This window comes from Neofelis nebulosa, chromosome 9 (assembly GCF_028018385.1).
Source record: "Neofelis nebulosa isolate mNeoNeb1 chromosome 9, mNeoNeb1.pri, whole genome shotgun sequence".
Lineage (NCBI taxonomy): Eukaryota > Metazoa > Chordata > Mammalia > Carnivora > Felidae > Neofelis > Neofelis nebulosa.
In genome coordinates, this window is record NC_080790.1 from 37,057,041 (window position 1) to 37,077,193 (window position 20,153).

Sequence of the window (20,153 nt, forward strand, 5' to 3'; positions counted from 1 at the left end):
GAAGCTTATTCTCAGTTCCCAAACAAGTGAAAGGATCCTTCCAAAGGCAGGCAGAGGGACAGGTCAATGCAGGAATATAGATGATGTCCCCTCCCCCAAAGATCATGGCCCTGCAAGCCAGCTTTGCGTTTAAATCTGTGGCTCAGACATTCCAGGGGAGGAAGAGAAGGCAGGAGACAGAACTGCCATGGGAGGGAGGTCAAATCCACACCGGTCTGTACTTTTGCAGACGTATTCTCTGACAGGGCACTGCTTGCTGATGGGCAGAGAAGATACGGGCTCTGCCTGTCTACTCAGAGCTTCCTTGGGTTTGCCGTCCCCTCCATGTGCAACCTGCCCAAGATGCAGCCGTGAGTCTCCCAGGAAAACCAGCTGCCCCTGCCCCTTCCCATTTCCTGACCTTTGTTAATGGCGCAAAATTCTCTGTAAAAAGGGAGGAAAGGGGTGCCCGATTTTGGAAAAACTCCATCCTCCCCCTAGAGATTCATTCACAATGCACAGTAGCATACAAAAGACGCTGAGAAGTTAGGAAATAAAGAAAACTGTTGAAATTCATTCATTGTGTGCTTCCCAAACCCTTTTTGCACAAGGAGACTTTGGAGCCTTTGCCGGCAGAGTTCTACTGAGTGGCAGAGTTTCAAGCTCCCCTTAACACTCATCGTCCCTGCTATTCCCAACACTCGCGTGGCACTTGTGATAGTCTGCATTTATTTCTGGAAACTCTGTATTGTTGTTCCTTCTACCTTTCCCCTAACCTTCTGTGCAAATGCGTTAGCTGATTCACATCAACTCCTGCAGCCTGAGGGTTTTTGTTATTGTTGTTTTGCTTTGTTTTGTTTTGTTTTTTGTCAAGGGCCCCATTTGCCAGTGGCAGTGAAATACCGGGCTTTCTGAAAGGTGATAAATCTGGCTCTGTGGTATCTGACATTCTGGGAAGAGCGTTGCCCAGATGAATCTGTTGGGAAAACCAGCTTCCTGATTTGTGTCCTATGAGCTGGCATTTTCTATTGTGACTTAACGTCTGGAAACTGACCCCAAGATTTCTTATGCAGTGCCTTCCTGGGCGGGCAAAGGGAAAATAGGAGCGAAGAAATGTGTCAGCCAGGGAGAAGGGTGCAAGGGAAAACCTGGGTCCTCTAGTGTCGCCGTTGAGATAGAGAGATGGCTTAGGAACTTGTGCTGTCCTCCAGTTACCCCACTTCTGAGGGATGAAACACCAAAGTATGACAGCCCGGGCAGACTTTAGTAACAGACATCCAACCATGCAGACCTTGACCAAAATCACAGAGTGAGACGTGGAAGGGCTTTAAGGATCATGTGCTCAACCTTCATTTTACAGGCACCCGAAGGGAGGAAGTTGGCAACTGTCCTAAGATCAGACTGGAAGGGACCCTACTGGGACCGAGATGTGGATCCTTCCTACCTAGTCCCTAAATTCAGAGCTAGCTTGTTCAGGAGCTCTTGCATGGATAAGTAAAATCCATAATGGCTCCATGTTGGCCTGCTATGTAGTTACCATTCAAAAAACAACCTAGGAGAACCCATTCAGGAACTTTAAAAGATTTGCCCCTAATTAAGAGCCAGTCACACATGTGGCTTCCCACATGCCAGCATCCACTGATAGTTGGTGGAAACCACCAGCCTCACATTGGACAGTCCCAAAGGTCACATGTTCTTCCTGTGCTCACTCCCAGTCTGGCTGAATTACATCTCTAGTATTGAAGGGCCCCCCAGTAGGTCTCCCCCTGCGCGCCCAACTTCACTTTCCTTCAGATCTGAGGCATGGCCCCAGGGTCACAAACATCACACTGCAAATACAAGCCCTCGTCTTGGACCCGAAATGGAGCCCAGGCGACCTTCTGGATGTTCCCTGAGCTAGCTCCCGGATCCTTCCCTTTCCGTTCCTAATGGCAGAGGAAAGGCTCCAGGCATGGGAAACTGAGAAGGGGGAAGAAAACAGTAGCTCAGACATCTACCCCCAGACCAGATGGTTCACTGGATGGTTTCACCCAAGCCTCTTTCCCAGGCAGTAAGGACCGGGGCACGGGGGCGGGGGAGCAAAGCCAGAGACTTCAGTTTGCTGTAACATCCACGGTGCTGTCAATGTCTCACCGCTGAAAGGCCAAGCCAGAGCCCCCAGCCACCCATGTACAGAACACACACTTGAGCCTGTTCTGCACCAGAGTCTTTGTCAACGCTTGGGAAAATGACAGGCCAGGCACTCACATCCTGTTCGTGCTGACTCATGGTGGAGTCTGACAGGGTTGGGAGCCAACTTTTTGAGATTTCGAAACAGCTGCCCAGGAGGATAGAGTGTATTCAACAACACCAAGGTGTCCAGCTCTTGGGACTCCACTGTTTTCATGTCTCAGAAAGTTAAAACTGCGAGGCCACAGCCAAAAACGATCACAGATTAACTTCGGAGATAAGTGATACGGGTCCCTTGTGTAAATTATTAGGCTTCTGGGCTGCCAGACATGTCAGGGCAGGGGAGGGAGAAACCCACGCTTGAGGGGCCCCCCTTCCCTGGTTTCTGAAGGGGGCTCCCATTTCTAGAGCCAAAGCCACGTAACTCTGAGCAGACCGAGAGCCTTTCCTGAGGGGATGTCCCCTGAGAAGCAGTTTTTGCAAAGTGTTCCACGCATCATTACAGACCTACACGTGGTTCAGAAAAGACTCCGTGTCCCTCAAAACCCCTGTTAGCAGAGCACGAGCCTATCCCCGGGCTGCCCCAGAACACACCCAGGTCCTCTTGGCCACCGTTTATCGGGCACATCCCATATGTCAGACACAGTTTCAGACGTGTGCCCTCCCTTAAGCGTGGCATCGGCCCTCTCAGGTTGGCGCTACTAGGCTCCTCCCTCCCACCTGGAAGACAACAGGGAGTTCTGCAAGTAGCTGGTGAAATGGTGCCAACCACCTTCCCACCTCGCATCCCGATCAAGATGTTCTGCCCCCTTTCCGGGCTGAACAGGAGCTCACAGGTGATTCAATCAGCTCGTTCCCCCATGGATCTTGGAAGTTTGCCCATCTTTTGGTACAGAGAGGTGCCTATTAAATGCCTCCTTCCATCTGTACTGAAGATGGAAATGGAGACAAGAGTGTTGGGCAACCCAAGGGTGGCCCTCACTGGATTATTTCCTCGTCCAGTCCTGCCACCCCACCCCCTCGCCTTGGCCACTTTCACTACCCTTGAGATAAAACCCACTTTTCAAAGAACTAAACCTCAAAACCATTTTAGCAGACCTGTAGTCTGGTTGACGCCGTGAAAGTCCAAAACTACGGGTAAACTTGCTCTCTAGTTACGACGAGAGGCAAAACTCTGAAGGACTGGGTTTATCGTAGAGGCAGTGCTGAGCACACGAAGGGACTTGGTGCTGGAGGGAAAATGGAGACAGCCAACAGGTCCATCAGACATTGGCCTTTTAGGTATTCCCATCACCCACGGCCCATGGCCCTAACCAGTGTTTCTCAACACGCGTCTTTGGACCAGCAGCATCACATCACCTGAGAATTTGTTAGAAATGCAAATCTGCAAGCCCTTTCCCGGACCTTCTAGATTGGAAACTTTGGCAGTGGGGCCCAGGGATGTCTCAGGGTGGTTCAGACACATGCCTAAGAATCCCCAGTGGTGACTGATGTTCAGAAGACCTAGCGATGCTCTTGGATAAGGAGACATGGGCTTGGTCCCTAGTGACCGCGGGTGACCGCACATTGGCCATGTACTGATGTTCTCCATTTAGTCAACTGTTTGCAAGTTCTTCACTGGATGGTTCTCTCCTGAGATCCCCACGGTGGCAGGAAAGAGCCAGCAACTCAGAGGCTATTTGAGGCTTTCAACAAGTTCTTGGAGTGACCTGGGGAGGAAGGTGGGCACGATGTGCCCCTCAATCTCCTTTTTTGGGTACTGCTCATCTGCCTGGCATAGGCTGAGCCCTTTGGGATACTAAACCTGTACCAGTGATTACCCTCCCCCTCCCAAGTCATCACATTGCTCTCTCAGCCAAGCTGCAGGCCCCCTGCCCCACCGTGGCCCTCCTTTCATTCGCTCTTAGTATGTTTTCCCTGAGGAGGATAATGTTTTCACCAGCTCGACCCTCCTTACTGCTACCCTGGGAGGAGCAGCGGGGGCAAAACCCACTGGGCTTCAGAGCTCTGCTCGCACCGACACCTGGCACCAGCAGAAGCCCACGACCGGGCAGGTAGGCGGCAACGTGACCAGGTGCCCCTGGTCTCGCCCCCCCCCCCAAAACATTAAAAACATAGTTTGTTTAGTATTAAGAAAGAAAAACACTAACCCCATACAGGAAGTATGAAAAGAAGAAGAAAGAGGAGGAGGAGGAAGACACTGAGAGTGGCAGAGAGGGAGGTGCGCACAGATAACAAGATGTTCCTCAGCTTCCACCGTCCGCCTCGTTGGGGTGGTGGGAACAGGTAGGGTAGGGCACTGGGGAGGCCGGGGATTTGCAAGGGTGGGGGAGATGGAACAGAGAAGGGGACTATGAGTCACGAGGCCCAGCCTCGCCAGACGTAGGGCACGTCCCATTCAGGGCCCTCTCTGCAGGTGTGGCCGTCCCAGCCAGACTTGGAGAAGACACCTAAAATGGAAACTGCCATTTGAGATCACCCCACGCACCCAGTGCCTCTCCTGTCCCACGTTCTGCCCCGCTGTGCATTTCGGGTGAAGACACAGGAGTTACCAGATCATGATCACCTCCCCGCACGCCCCTACCAGAGGTGTAAACCAAACAGCAGTTAGCCAGGGAGAAACCCCCGTGCTGAGCCTTCCATGCAAGCTGGCGGCTACGCAGACCTTCAGGACCGCAAGGCCAGACGGGCCTGACCTGCTCTGGAGTGACGGACACTGACGTGAGGCCACCCAAGGCAGGCAGGAGTCAAGCCAGATGCTTAACACAGAGCCACTGGCCCTCTCCGAAATACAGCTCAGCTGGATTTTGAAAAATGGGGACACGGGACTCACAGTGTCCACCCAAGGATTAGAATGAGGAAAACCGGTGAGGCTACAGAACATTTCCTCTTTCACAGCCTCAGACAGCAGGAGAACAGGAAATAGGAGCCCTCCCTCTGCCCGTGATCAAATATAAATACGAACACTGTAAAATATGCACGCGCTGAAAAGATACCAATCGAAAGGATTTCAAGTCATTGCTATCGCTGTCAAAGAAAGCCCTTGGTCTTAAAAAAAAAAAAAAAAAAAAAAAAAGGAAAGAAAAAAGAAAAAGAAAGACAGAAAGAAAGACAGAAAGAAAGAAAAAGAAAAAACTGTACAACCAAGTCTCAAAATAGAACCAAAACCTGCAAATCATCCTCCAGAGTGTATTAGGAGCCTATGTCTTAGCAGGCTGTTGAAAGGTTAATAATTTTCCTACCGAAACTGAATGTGGGTTGTGAAAGAACATTAAAATGAAGAAAATTTCCCCGTGGCTGCTATTTTATTATCACCAAAGCCATCAAGTTTCAGTTTGAGTTATTTGTATTTATTTGTGAAAACAAAGATTAGATAAGTAGAAACATAAGCCTCATCCTAATTATTGCCCTGGAGTATCTGATTTTTAAGACAGAAAAATAAGACCATCACACACACGCGCGCGCGCACACACACACACACACACACACGCAGGCATGGCAGGAGAAGTCAAAACAACGGAGAGGAGAGAGGGTGCCGTTGTCTTTTTCTATCGCTTGAAAAAATGTATTGTCTCGCGTAAAACCCTGATATGTTTGCACAGTCTGTGAAGCTACAGGAGAGTCGATGTGTACATTTAATTGTTGGCGTTTTTCTCAACTGCATGCTCGGGGAGAGAGCTCTTTTTTAAACTGCAAACTGTAATTTTTCTTTGACACTTGCAAAAAAGTTAGTGAGAGCCATACAAGTCAATGGTGAAAACCTGAAACAATGGCATTTCAGGGCTGCTTTAAAAGATCAAATTGTGAGCTTTGAGACATTTACAAGCAGGTGGAGCCTGAATGAGACGTGGGGTTTAGGGGCAAAGCTGGATTTCAACTCAGATGTGTCTCAGAGCCCAGGTGAACAGCTTTGTTTTCTGGAGGTTTAAAAGAAATCCACCAGATGAAATGGTTAATCAAAATCTATGGGTGAGAGCAAAAACTTATCTTCCAGCGCAACATAAACACCAGAATGAAAAAAAAATAACATGCATAAAGACCTTCAGTGGTCTCACATCACCGAACAAACTGTTTTTCTACCTATTTTGTGTTGCTGGCTTTTGTTATCAGCCCAATCGGCAAATTGTGGCCAATTTTGTCATGGTTTAAGCAGACATTTTGTTCCCAAACTGCTTTCAACATTTTAGCTACCAAATACAGTTTATGAGAAATTGAACAAGCCACAATACAAACAGAAAAGGTATCTAGTCTTGCTAAATTAACCCCTTTTAAGGTTAAAATGACACACACACATAAATGATTTATAAAAAAAAAAAAAAAAAGAATTCTAGTAAATCCACATTTGCAACAACCAAATCAGACTTTTCCTGGAAAAAAGAATAATTAATGAATAATCCACTGCTTGGATTTTGAAACCAACTACATGACATTCCCCAATTCTGGTCACCATTACACCATGAACTTGCTTTTAATGAGGCAGCATGTCATTTTTATTTTACAGACACACACACATCAAATATTATTTGACCACGCAGACCAAAAGCCCAGAGGAATCAGTGGAATTATGCTAAGGTAAAATAACCCGTGAAGCAGTTATTTACTACTGAAAATAAATGACACCCACGTAGTTCATCTTATAGATTAATATTGAAACCAAATGGCAGTCTTATACCGCAAATCATTTCACAAAAAAAAAAAATAATAATAATAATAATGAAACTAGTTAACATGAAAACACAGGGTTTTAATTTTATGAAACATTAAATATTAAGATCAAAACGATAGAAAGCTGACATGGTTTGTTGTGTTTTTTTTTTTTAATTTTGTTCTTGCTGAATTATAACAACAAATTGAAAATGAAAAAAGAATGAAAGAATCCTTGCTAAAAATCCAAGAATTACTACTTGGAAGATAAGCAGAATGTCAGAGAGAGACGATTGAAGAAAACTTCTCTGTTTGCAGCCCTACCTCATATTTGAAGGCATAGCAATTATACACCATTTTTAGCCTTTTAAAATACCAGCATGCCCACACACCATCTCAGATTAAACCAAGGAGAAAATGACACATTCTGAAACCATTTTCTAAAGCTTCTTTTCCTGATAACACTCAGACGCTTACAATCAAATTAATGAGTTTCTAAAAAGCCCAAACAACTCTCCATAAAGACACAATTGTTCACAACAGCCTGCAGACATTTCTAAATTTTTCAGGCAATACTAAGAGCATTAGTCTTTGCTATTTATATTTAGAAAAGCTAAGCTGTTTTTAACATCTATATTAGAAAGAAATGCTTGCTACTCTGTGCTTTGGCTAATTAACTTGAGGAACAATTTGAAAAACACCAGTAGATTCAGCCCAGTATCCCCCTCATTTCAAACAATTGAAAAGTTAGTTCATATTTTTCCTCTACCTTCTTTGCACAGGTCTGTTTTCTTGTAATCTATTCATACTCGAAAATTCTTCAGGTAGTAAGGAAAGGAAACACCCACAGAGAGTAAGTCATTATTTCTTCTGAAAGTGGATTTCTTCATAAATCATAGACCAGCAAACAAACAGTAAAAAGAACTAAAAAGAAAGAAATGACAAAACTCAGGAAGGACACTGAAAATCTACACTGACTGACAGAAAGCTTAGCAGGGGAGGATTTAAAATCACTGGACACATTTGTGGTCAGTTTCAAACGCTCTTGGGGAGAGGTAGACATTGCTTTTGGTGAGCGTGACCCGGTGACAGTATCCATGTAATGACATCTTCTATTCAAGGTCATGGGTTATGCCGTTTAATTCCAGACCTGAAACATGTGATTCAGACTTTACACTTCATGCTTTTGTGTTCCAATCCTGACTTAGGCAAGACAAGAGCATTTAAAAACACACAAACCAAAAAGCCTTGAATGAACACTACAGTGCATGATGACAGGGAATAGAGAAGACTATGGTAACCACCTGAATTTGTTACTTTAAGAGATTTTTCTGTATGAGTATTTTACCCTAGAAGATCTGCCCTTGCCCTTACCCAGCACCATCGAAGGCTCACATTCAGAAAAAGCCTGACCTTAACTAATACTTGCCCACTCTTTTAAACCACACATGTCCCCTTCCCCCGAGGTAAGACTTGGGAAATGATGATGATTTTAGTCATCTGGAAAGAGTGAAACATGACATGATCTTGAAGCACTTTCTTCAAAACGGTTGTCATTTTTACTCTGTTTTACCACAACTAAAAAGGCCGTGCTCACGGAACAGATTCGAGTTCGCCCTCAATTGTATCTGTAACCCGGGAATTTCTTAAGAGCCGAGGGGCACAGTAGAAGAGCTTTCACTGAAGAAATGTTCGAAGCATTAAAAAGAAATTCCCCACTGTTTTTTCTTTACGAGTTTATGAACCAAAACGTGAACGCTTCCATGTTAAAAATTGTCTTCAGCATAATTACTTCATGGGCAACTAGCTAACTTTTCTTTTCACAAAATGCCTTTGTGAACGGCAAGATTTTCAAATACCATTGTTATACTCAGAGACAGTCCTGAGCGGAAGTAAAATAGAGTTTTCCCCCCAATTTGCTAGATATCCCTTTCTACTTGAAGCCAATCCATCATGTATGAACTGATGACAATTTTGGTAAAGTAACCTGGCTTTAAGGGTTAGGGAAGGTTCAACTGTAAAATCGGAAGACCAGGCTTTTTATTTATTTATTTTGAAAGCAAGAAATAGTTTTCCAGAATCTACAAATAACTGCTACTGGGTAAAAAAAAAAAAAAAAAAAAAAAAAAAAAAAGAAAAAGAAAAGAAAAAGAGAAAAGAATTCAGACAGACAAGGATGAGAGAAACCTGGTTACTCAGAATTCTTGACCTGGAAATGAGTCTCTCTCATTTGATTTTCTATTTTCCACAAAGAGAAAACAAGTAGCTTTCTAGTCACAAAATGAAATGTGTACAAGAATAAGCACTGTGTAATGTATTAAGCACTGTTGTATCGAAGTGAACACAGACACAGGAATCGCATTTCTTGTTAGTGTGAACCGAAGCCATCATGCTAGTGATACAGTAAGTGAACAAAGACAGATCAGACCAACAAGAACAGGATAATTTGGGTTGTAAACCCAGCCTAGAGCTAAGTAATTCTCCTCTGACAGGGTCTGTTAACACAATTAAAAAGCACTGTGGAAACTCTTGGACTAGGAAGAGCCTAGTATATTTCTGAACCTAAAACTTTTCATTGATGGTGGCTTGAAAGCTGTTTAATTAACTGTAGGATGCCAATCACTCTCTTTATCAAAGCCAGCTGAAAACAAAACTGAGAGAAACAGCTTGTGGTTTCACAAAAATGTATTTACATGAATATATTTTAAAGGGAGTTCGATCATTAGGTACGATGTCATCTGTGATGGGCGGTGGATTTGACATTTAAAGATGTCAGGGGTTGTCAGATTTATCTCCAGTCTATACTTAGTTTAGATGTAACCACTTTGGTGAGCAGACCTTGTTTTGTTAAATTCCAGCCCAGAAATCTGAAAAGACTTAACTCTTATTTACTGAATACAGATCTCCTCATGTCTTCTCACTTCCTTACCGAAGATCTACTAAACAGAAAGTGGAGCCCCTGGGTGACAAGTGGAATATAAGCCCACTTTCACACCTCGTCACAGGGATGGTGACAGAGCCGAGCAAGCCACAGTGAACAGAGCACCCAGGGGGAGTTATTGATAAGTACGGTGTTGCCTGAAATAGAGAAGAGTCCGAACTCTTTAGCCTGCTTCTTCGCTGAGACTTGTCTTGGAAAGAACATTCTGATAAGACGGGCTTTCCTTCACTTCACACCTCAAATTGTTGACGACAAGGAGGAAAACCCAGAGCGACACCAAACGTTTCACCACGATTAAAACTGTCTCGATAGAAGTCCTATCAAAGGAACAATAAAAGATCCTGGATAAACGTCCTATCTTCAGCCAGGAACATGGGTCCATAGTTTTTTGTCTGTTGGTTTAGCAACCAAGAAGTAGTAATGCTACCTATTTTCTTCAGAGATGGGTAAGTGAATCACCACCGTCTCTCTCCAGAAGGACGTCTGGTGCATGGATCGGTCGCTCACCCACTCTTTTCCAAAAGCCACTTTCCATTTTGCCCGATTTGTTGGGAGCGGAAATTAAGCTCTAAGACCAATGAAGCTTAAGACAAGCTGTCGCAGACCCGAGTGAAATCGCTACCCTGCAGCCACCACCAGCCCTGAACCACAGAACCTCGTGCAGGGGATCTCATAGATTTCTCAAACAGAAAGGGAAATGGTTGTTGATATAGGTGACAAAAATGTACAGTCAGATAGGAACTCTGCTGCTTACGACCCTTCTGCCTTAATTCACATTGTGGAGGTCAAGGGCAGTCTTGTGATAGCACAGCTGGTAACGTTGTTTTTCAAAGGTTACAGAAAAAAAAAATTTTTTTTATATACTGCACTCCTCGTGAATTACTTTCTATAGTTTGTTTTCTGTAAGGGCTTCTCTCCAAACCAAACTCTTTCATTGTTAATCATTTTGTTTAAAAAAAAAAAAATGCAGCAGTACACTTAGGATAAAAATAAAATGAAACGATTAAAAAAACGTAGCATTGAAATCTGCCTATATAGGTTGCCGTACAAGCCCAGGAGAGCCAGGCCAGAGGAAATCCCCACCCGGGTTCTGACAGAGCAGTTAGAAAAGGAAGCAGCGAAGGGGCCCGGGGAACAGGCAGAGGACAATAACCATTACAACCTGTTACCTGCTCGGCAACCATCTCATTCGTGGAAAATAGCAACCTTGATTTCTTCTATAAACCCCAAACACCTGGACTTTATTTAAGAGCCTTCTTCTCCTTGCCTGTGCTGTGACATTCATTTGAGAAGTTACAAAAACTGGTGCGTGAAGACCAGCAAAGCCAGTCTCCGAGGAAGGCTAGAATGAAGAAGTTTCACTCTCCCCCAAGCGCCGGGGAGACCTGCTTCTAGATTCTAAAGGGCCCCGTTTGACAAGTTCCTCTGAATACCAGAATGAGCTTCTGAGCTAGCACACAGAGGTCCCAGGGACAGCTGATCAGCAAATTTGCTTTATGGGTTGGTTTTGAGTAGGATGCATTAAGAAAAAAAAAAAAAAAAGGGGGCGCCTGGGTGGCTCAGTCGGTTGAGCGGCCGACTTCGGCTCAGGTCATGATCTCGCGGCCCGTGAGTTCGAGCCCCGCGTCGGGCTCTGTGCTGACCGCTCAGAGCCTGGAGCCTGTTTCAGATTCTGTGTCTCCCTCTCTCTGACCTTCCCCTGTTCATGCTCTGTCTCTCCCTGTCTCAAAAATAAATAAAAGGTTAAAAAAAAATAATAAATAAATAAATAAATAAAAGAAAAAAAAAGTTACAATACAGCACTAAAGCACTTCCGATGGAACTAATTCAGAATGGCCATCCTAGCTCGCCTGCAAAATAAAATGTGGAATCTTCCATTTCAGCAAATCAGAGGGGCTTCCCACCTCATAGAGACCTCCTTCCCACCTGCCTACGGCTGGAGGCATACTCCCTTCCCGCCTCATGCTCTGCCTCCAGTGTCCCTCCCTCCGTGGCTGTCTTTGTTGTTGACACTGTCCCCACTGCGTTTATTAGGCGACACTGCTTGTAAAGCCTTCTCTCTGCTGCTGCCTGTTGCTAGGGGATGAGCCCCACTGCTTCCTGAGAACAACAGCCACAATCCTCCCTTGGCAGGGAGCAAGGACAACATCTCAGTTTGGTGACAAAGTGGAAATAATCCCTAAAAACATCCTCATTTACATTTCCCCTTAGAAGGATGGCAATGTGGGCCCCATTATGAAATGTATATTTTCTTCATCTCGGTGTTGGGTTTGATGCCTTTGGAATGGATCTCACATCCATATTGAATTTCTGTCCCCTGTTGCCAACCGTCGTGCCCCAGGTGACTGTGGGCTCTTAGAATTCTTGGCTGTGATCTCACTCGGTTGTCAGCCTTTATTTACTTTTCTCTCTCTCTTTTTTTTTTCTTGGAGAGAAGCAAACCACATCGTCAAAGCATTTAAAAACACAAACCAAAGGAAACTAGGGTTTCCAGGCTTCAAGCAAATGGTATTTACCCACAATTTATTTCCAAGAAGTAATTCGGAATCCATTGTCGTTTTCCGTTTGGGTTCATTTAGAAGCACAACATCATAGGTGTCCCGATGGTCTGTTTGCTTCTTGCCAGCAATGAGTGAAGAGTAACTCCTGTCCTCAAACCCAGACTCACCTCAATTCTTAGGACATGGCTTCCCCAACCCTTTTATGTGCTTCCCGTTGGGGGTGACCACAGTCTGGCCCCCGCTGGCCGCTGGGACTCAAGAGTTGGTGCAGATGGTCCAGGCCGTTCTCTCTCTCGGTGCTACCACCCCCCACACTTAACAGAAGTTCAAATGTCACTCTGTGGGTTGAAAGGCACCTCCTTCTACCTCTCCCTGGGAGTATGGACCTTGTCACCGGGCAACCCAGAGGCCTCATGCTTCAGGCCTCCCTGGCATAGTTGCAAGGTCCCAGATGTCAAGATTGGCTCCTTCAGGCTCTTGGGGCAGGAAAGCAGGGCTTCCCTGAGTCCCCTCCCGGGACAGTGTTTGGTGCAGAGTGGGCACTGGTGAGACTCTGCCTCGTGGATTCACAAATGGTGGATGGATACAGTTTGTCAGGTAGCACGAGTTGACTTGCTTGCTTAGGACCTACTAGAGTCTCAAGGCTGACACAGACTGGTACAATGAGGTGAAGGAAGCTGACAGCTGCCATTTGCCGATGTAGTGTCCCAGGTACATTGCGTAAACGATCAAGTTTGCCCAATCTTCTGAGCCAGATACTCTTAGTTTCTTTCTTTCTTTCTTTCTTTCTTTCTTTCTTTCTTTCTTTCTTTCTTTCTTTCTTTCTTTCTTTATGTTTATTTATTTTTGAGACAGAGAGAGACAGAGCATGAACAGGGGAGGGTCAGAGAGAGGGAGACACAGAATCCGGAACAGGCTCCAGGCTCCGAGCTGTCAGCACAGATCCCGACGCAGGGCTCAAACTCACGGACCGCAAGATCATGACTTGAGCCAAAGTCGGACGCTCAAATAACTGAGCCACCCGGGTGTCCCTCTTGGTATCCTGATTTAGAGAGTCGGAAGCCATCAGACGGGTGGTCCACTTCTGCAGGTGACAGTAAATGAGGAGTCAGGGGAGGACGGCAGACATCTGTTGGCCCAGCCAGTGTTCTTGCCTTCCTACTATGTCTTCTTCAGCCACTTAAGTTGATGGTCACCATCCCAAATCCCATGGAGCCTCTTCCATAGAGGCTGTTTGTCCATATTGCCACATACCTGGCTCGACTGCGACTTCTCCGGGACAGATTCTGTGGCTGGCTGACCCTGCCTGGCCAGCACCAAGCACCTTGGCTGGAGTACCAGCGTGTGAGAAGTGGTTTACCATCTCCTACACATGAGGCCTTCTGGAGCAAAGAGGAAACCGTCTTCACTATTGGGTGTTCAAGTTTGTGCTAAAAACAAATTATCAGCAGACCTGGAAAAGGCTCATCACTTCGGCTTTGCACCTTGGTGAGCCTCAAGTTTCCGTCTGTTACAGGACTGAGCGCCTTATGGAGGGGCCGAGCCCACATGCCCTGCGGTGAGCATCAGGGATGGGTCAGGCTTGCTCCATCGGTGCAAGTGCAGAATGCCTTCAGGGGAGGAGGGGGACTTCCTCCTGTAAAGTCATGAAGAGGACCCACTTGAGGGGCTAGGGAGGAAGGACAGCTCGAGTTGACCACTCATCAGATGGTTCCCTCTATCAGATTCCCCAGCCATATCCTGAAATCAACATTATCCCGCGGGCTTGCCTGTTGGCAATCATCCCTGAATATTAATTTATTAATTCACTCTTTCACTGACCCATTCCACACTCTGCCCAAGCGCCTAGGACGCGCCAGGAGGAAGCCTTTCCCCTCAATGCGGACTCAAAACTCTTCTCAAAACTTGCCCCGTTAACCGCATCAGCAGCTCCTTGAAATGAAACGGAAAAGAAAAGCTCCACAAAGGCCATTTATCCAATTCAATAACATTTCGCTTCGGAGGTTTGTGGGTGTATGATCTTCCTAACCAAGGCTAGAACACGTTTGGCACACCCAGGCCTCTGTTCTGCTAGACGTCCTCAGGGGCAGAGGTCAGCAAAAAGAAGACGGCACGTTGGATGGAAGGCCGCTGTGGATAAATCGGGAGGAAGTGCCACGCTGGCGCACTGAGTCTCTTCCAAGGTAGGCTAAGTGGGCCATACGGAGTGTGGTTGCGGTGGAGGAAACAAAGGCCTTCATGCCAAGGAAGGAATCCAGTGTGCGTTTCACAGAAATTAGAAGCGTGTTAGATTGACTATTCTAATACCGTTCTTCTTTTCCCTTTGGGTTTGCAAAGGAGCTCCCAGCTCACAGGGGCATTTGTAGATAAGGTTTCATCTACACTTCAAGACTGCACAGAGAGGCAGGCCGGGCAGACGGGCTCGGGCCCATTCATTCATTTATTCCACACATGAAGTTGTTTCACAGACAGAAAGGCCCAGGGAAGTAGCTGCTTAGACAAATCACATCAAGAAGACCCGGGGCGAGGCCCCCTGACCCCCACATCTGTGTGCCACAGCCTCCCAGGGCCGTGCGAGTGGTGCTGTCTGGGTGATCTGGGGGCGCTCTCGCCCAGTAAAACACACAGGGCCTAAGGGCAAAAGGAGAGGTGGGCACAGGACTGGGTTCAAGGGCAAGGTGCTGGTTCCTAGCGCTGGGTCTTAATTAAGCTCTAGGTACCATTTGGTCCGTTGTCCAAGTCCCTACGCTGGGCACTGTGCTTGGCCTATAGGAGACACTCCACATATGTGAATCGAATTTACCACTCCTGCATGTTAAGTGGGACCCAAGACCGTGACTCTTATGGATTTTGAAGACATATCAAAATAATATCAATCGCCATAAAGATTGGGAAATGATTAGCAAGGTAATTCACATGAATAAAAATAATACCGTTTACACACACACACACACACACACACACACGGTCATCACGTTACTGGGCCCCCTCCCCAACAGTGTCACAGCACTAGCCAGAACCAGCCAAACTCTGGGAGCTGAGAGTGGAATACTTTGTGTAACAGGAATAGAAGGAAAGAGAAAAAGACACAGCTTTCTTTCCGTTCCCTCACAAAGGCCAACCTGGGTCAAGCCCACTTTAGACTTCCTTTGTACCTGAGGGTTCTCCCAGGGACCCCCGCCCACCCCAATGCCCGCTTCAACTGCTAAAGCCACCCAGCACCTCCTTTCCCTTCTGCCACCCCTCCCCCTGCGGCCCCTCCCTCTCCGTTCCCTGGAAAGACTGGGGAGGTGGGGTGTGGGCATTGGGTCACTGAGCTCAGCCTTCTGGACCAGTGGTTAACACACTCCCAGAGGAGAGGCTCCAGCATGTCCACAAAACTCTAACAGGCGACTTCTTCCGGCCTCGTTTCAGGCCACACTGTGGGGGTGGGGGTTGGGGTTAGAGAGGCCATGTTTGCAGACAGGACTATCCCACTAGCAGAGAGGGCTTCTCCCAGGGGAGCCCTTTGACCAGGGTCTCCCGCTTGACCCACAGTCCCACTCCAGGGGAGCCAAGAGATGGCTGTGGTTACCAGGAAGGCCGGTGGGCCCAGGGGGCACCCCTCTCAGACCACCCAGGGGCTTCTTTATTCCTTTCACCTGCCAGTGTTCTGACACACCTCGCCCCCAGGGCACCCTAACTCCCATCCTGTCTCGCCCACTTGGTGGGAGTACAATCCTCTCTGAGTCACTCCACTATTGAAAAAAAAAAAACCGAGGGGCACCTGGGTGGCTCAGTCGGTTAAGCGTCCGACTTCAGCTCGGGTCATGATCTCGCGGTCTGTGAGTTCGAGCCCCGCGTCGGGCTCTGTGCTGACAACTCAGAGCCTGGAGCCTACTTCGGATTCTGTGTCTCCCTCTCTCTCTGCCCCTCCCCTGCTCATGCTCTGTCTCTCTCTGCTTCAAAAATAAATAAAACATTTAAAAAAAATTTTAAAAAAAGAAAAAAATGATAATAAAATAATTGTGTTTCTGTTGTTTGCAGCTTACCTCGGCCTCTTTCTTCCTGCAGACTAATAATACCGGGTGGTTGCACTGTTTAATTCATGTCTTTTTATTTAAGAAAAAAATATAAAAATAGGGTCGCCTGGGTGGGTCAGTGGGTTAAGCCACCAACTTCGGCTCAGGTCATGATCTTGCGCGATTTGTGAGTTCGAGCCCCACGTCGGGCTCTGTGCTGACAGCTTGGAGCCTGGAACCTGCTTCTGATTCTGTGTCTCCCTCTGTCTCTACCTCTCCCCTGCTCACACTCTGTCTGTCTCTCTCAAAAACAAACATTAGGGGCGCCTGGGTGGCTCAGTCGGTTAAGCGTCCGACTACAGCTCAGGTCACGATCTCGCAGTCCGTGAGTTCGAGCCCCGCGTTGGGCTCTGGGCTGATGGCTCAGAGCCTGGAGCCTGTTTCAGATTCTGTGTCTCCCTCTCTCTCTGCCCCTCCCCTGTTCAAGCTCTGTCTCTCTCTGTCCCAAAAATAAATAAACGTTAAAAAAAAAATTAAAAAAAAAAAAAACAGACATTAAAAAAAATTTTTTTAAGAAAAAATATAAAAACATTTTCTTGTTTTTTGAAGCAATTTATGTACGTTGTTTCTTTAAAAATGTACAGAAAAGAGAAGATGGGGACCCAAAAGGAAAAGCAAGAGGAAAAAGTGGAGGAGGAAGAGAAGTTTGGGAAGGAAAGAAGGAAGGAGGGAGGGGAGAGAAATCAACACGGAGACTGACCCCATCCAGACAGAGCCTGGAGGAAGCCACCACCTCCTTCTAGACTCAGATACTTATTCCATGCAGTTTTAAATAAGCAGTGGTAGAACTTTTAAAGAGAAATGGAGATTTGGTCTCACTATTCTGTGGAGCACGGTCCTTTCCCTTTGGGGAAAGTCAGTCTTGCCTTGTTATAAAAATATCACTTTGCCTACCTAGCTTCGTGACAGGACTATTTAAAAAGCAGGTCAGTACATGAAGCCAGCAAGAATTATCTCAAGTCTGTAAACAGGACACTGGAAACCCCTGCTATGGAAATAAATCTCTTTGCCTGCAGGGGAAGAACAAATCCAAGGAGATGACTCGGGAAGGCGGCAGGGGGCATTTCTAGGCACTTTTCATAAACTATAGCTTTAATGGAAAATGTTCTGAGGGGCGCCTGGATGGCTCAGTCCGTTAGGAGTCCAACTCTTGGTTTTGGCCTTAAGTCATGATCTCTCAGTTTGTGAGTTCGAGCCTCATGTCGGGCTCTGCAGCTGACAGCGCAGAGCCTGCTTGGGAGTCTCTCTCTCTCCCTCCCTCTGCCCCTCCCCCACTCACACTATCTCTGCCTCTCTCAAAATAAATAAATAAACTTTAAAGAAAAGGAAAATGTTTTGGTATTAATGACGATTCTGCAACTTACTTGGAAAGTCAAAAGATTTTTTTTTTTTTTTTTTTTTTATTTTAGAAAGAGAGAGAGAGCATGAGCAGGGGAGAGGGGTAGAGGGAGAGAGAGAAAGGGAGAGAGAATCTCAAGCAGGCTCCACACCCAGAGATAAGCCCTTCTCAGGGCTCGATCCTACGACCCCGGGATCATGACCTGAGCCGAAATCAAGAGTCTGACACTCCACCAACTGAGTCGCTCAGGCAGCCCTGGCAAGTCAAAAGATTTTAAACAAAATACCATGAAATAAGAGCCATACCCATTATGACTGTCTACGCAATTCCCGGTCGTGACCCTATATCACTACCTCACGATATAAAGAGGCTTTCAGAGGAACACTGACTGCCAAGCTGCGGAAGCCACGGTCTTAAGGTAACAAAAAGCTTAACTCCAGGCACAGGAAGATTGTCCAGCAGCTCCCCATCCAGGGGCAGGTCTGCGGGTATCAACCTCTTCTGCCCTAACCAGCCGGATGCTTGGATGTAAAACATCTATGTTGTCCCTCCAGCCGGCAGCCTGGGCCGGGTCCGATGCCCCCCTAAACACACACCCCATTTGCTTGTTCTTTCTGTTCATTAGGTTTTTCTTCTCACCTTCTCTGCAATGTCACGAGTCTGTTAGTTTTTTCCTTTCTTTCTTTTTTTTTTTTTTTTTTTCTGATAAGCCCATTTCACGCTCTGATGGACACACCCGTGTTTGGACGTATGTCTCATATTAAATTCCAGGACGTCCTCCCTTGGTTTCGCCCCATTACTCTGGTTACCCTCTGTGCAAACGGACCGCAGAAATAGCCTGGAACAGCCCTGACCTGGAAAGTGATGTTTCACGCTTCCCACTGACTGGGATGGTGTTTCATCCCCAGTCACAAATCCACCCGAAATACTATCTCTCACGCTCTATCCCAGTGAATGGGACTGAGCAGCCATTTTCTTCAGCAAGACGCATTTTGAAAAGCAAAAGTATTGCCTCATTTGGAAAGAAAAATTGTGTCATGCCTGTCTCACACATTAGGGCTTTGTGGTCCCCTGATCAGGCAATTTCTTCATTTGGCCGTGGCCTCCACCCAGAATTATTAATGCTGACGCTGAACACGGATGTGTTACCATCAAATGCTGTGTGGCAGGGTGTTTGGTGCTAGGAAGTAGGTAAGTCGTCTACAACCGGGACTCGGGTGGAAAGAAATATAATTAGTATTAATTCCACTAAGGTGAAATTAATATATATATATATAGATAGATATAGACATATATATAGATATATATATAGATATATATATACATATATATAGATAGATATAGACATATATATAGATAGATATAGACATATATGTATACATCTATATATATGTATCTATCTATCTATATATATATCTCAAATATATATCATAGATATATATGTCTATATCTATCTATATATATATATATCAAATGTGGCTTCAAGCACTTGTTCAATGGTACCAGTAAGATAAATAAATAAAGGCATATCACAGAAAAGTCTCTGGAAAGTATATTCCAAGGCCGCAGAGTGTTTGTTGAAATTTGTTTCCTGAGGGTTTAGCTTCCCAGCTAATTTACACCACTTATAAAAATCACATGGATGATTGTCACATACATGCTTCCCTTAGTAGAATGCTACACTCAAGAATAGTAGCTGGGGGCGCCTGGGTGGCTCAGTTGGTTGAGCGTTTGACTTCAGCTCAGGTCATGGATCTCACGGTCCACGAGTTCGAGCCCTGCGCTCGGCTCTGTGCTGACAGCTCAGAGCCCGGAGCCTGCTTCAGATTCTGTCTCTCACTCTCTTTTTGTACCTCCCCTGCTCATGCTCTGTCTCTGTCTCTGTCTCTGTCTCTCTCTCAATAATGAAATAAAAAACATTAAAAAAAAAAAAAAAAGGAATAGCAGCTGTATCGAAATATGAATTACGGTGGTAAAAGCACGGGGATACCCTGTCCAATCCAAAGCCCACATAAAGCAATAGCAGCTGCGTGCAAGGAGAAGTCTCGAACTACCCACTTGGAGAATCAGTGGCCTGCAAGCTGCCACCAGGGAGCCACTTTGGTTTCAAACACGATTTTCCCGTGAAATGAAAGCCCCGGGTCTAACGGCACTCTTAGGCCACCGGGTGCAGTGGAGATGGCCTCCGGGCTGGGAGGCTGTCCCCCAGAGACATACCCGACTAACTCAAGAACCATCCAGATTAAAGGCTGCAGGATTAAAACATCCTTTCTGCAAGTCTTTATCACAAAGCGAATCTAATCAGCGGCACCGTTTGCTAGAATGAGAAGGAATGACAGGTCTGGGGAGGGGCGGCAAAGGGTCAGCAAAGAGCCCTGGCCTGGTGTTTCGCCAGCACTCAGGGGTGGTTCGTGCTCCCTCGGGGCTTCAGCTTCCAGGCCTGCAAAACCAGAGGTCTGGACTCAGTGGTGCCTCGGAAGACCTTTCCCCCCTATAACTTCTGTAATTCTTTGCAAATC

The 20,153-nt window shown here is 46.3% G+C and overlaps 1 long non-coding RNA gene across 1 annotated transcript in view; it reads right to left on the reverse strand.

The window, feature by feature from the left end:
• The window catches only part of LOC131484729 (uncharacterized), a 151,012-nt gene that overhangs the window by 87,241 nt on the left and 43,618 nt on the right, over window positions 1-20,153 (reverse strand). The window lies entirely within an intron of this gene.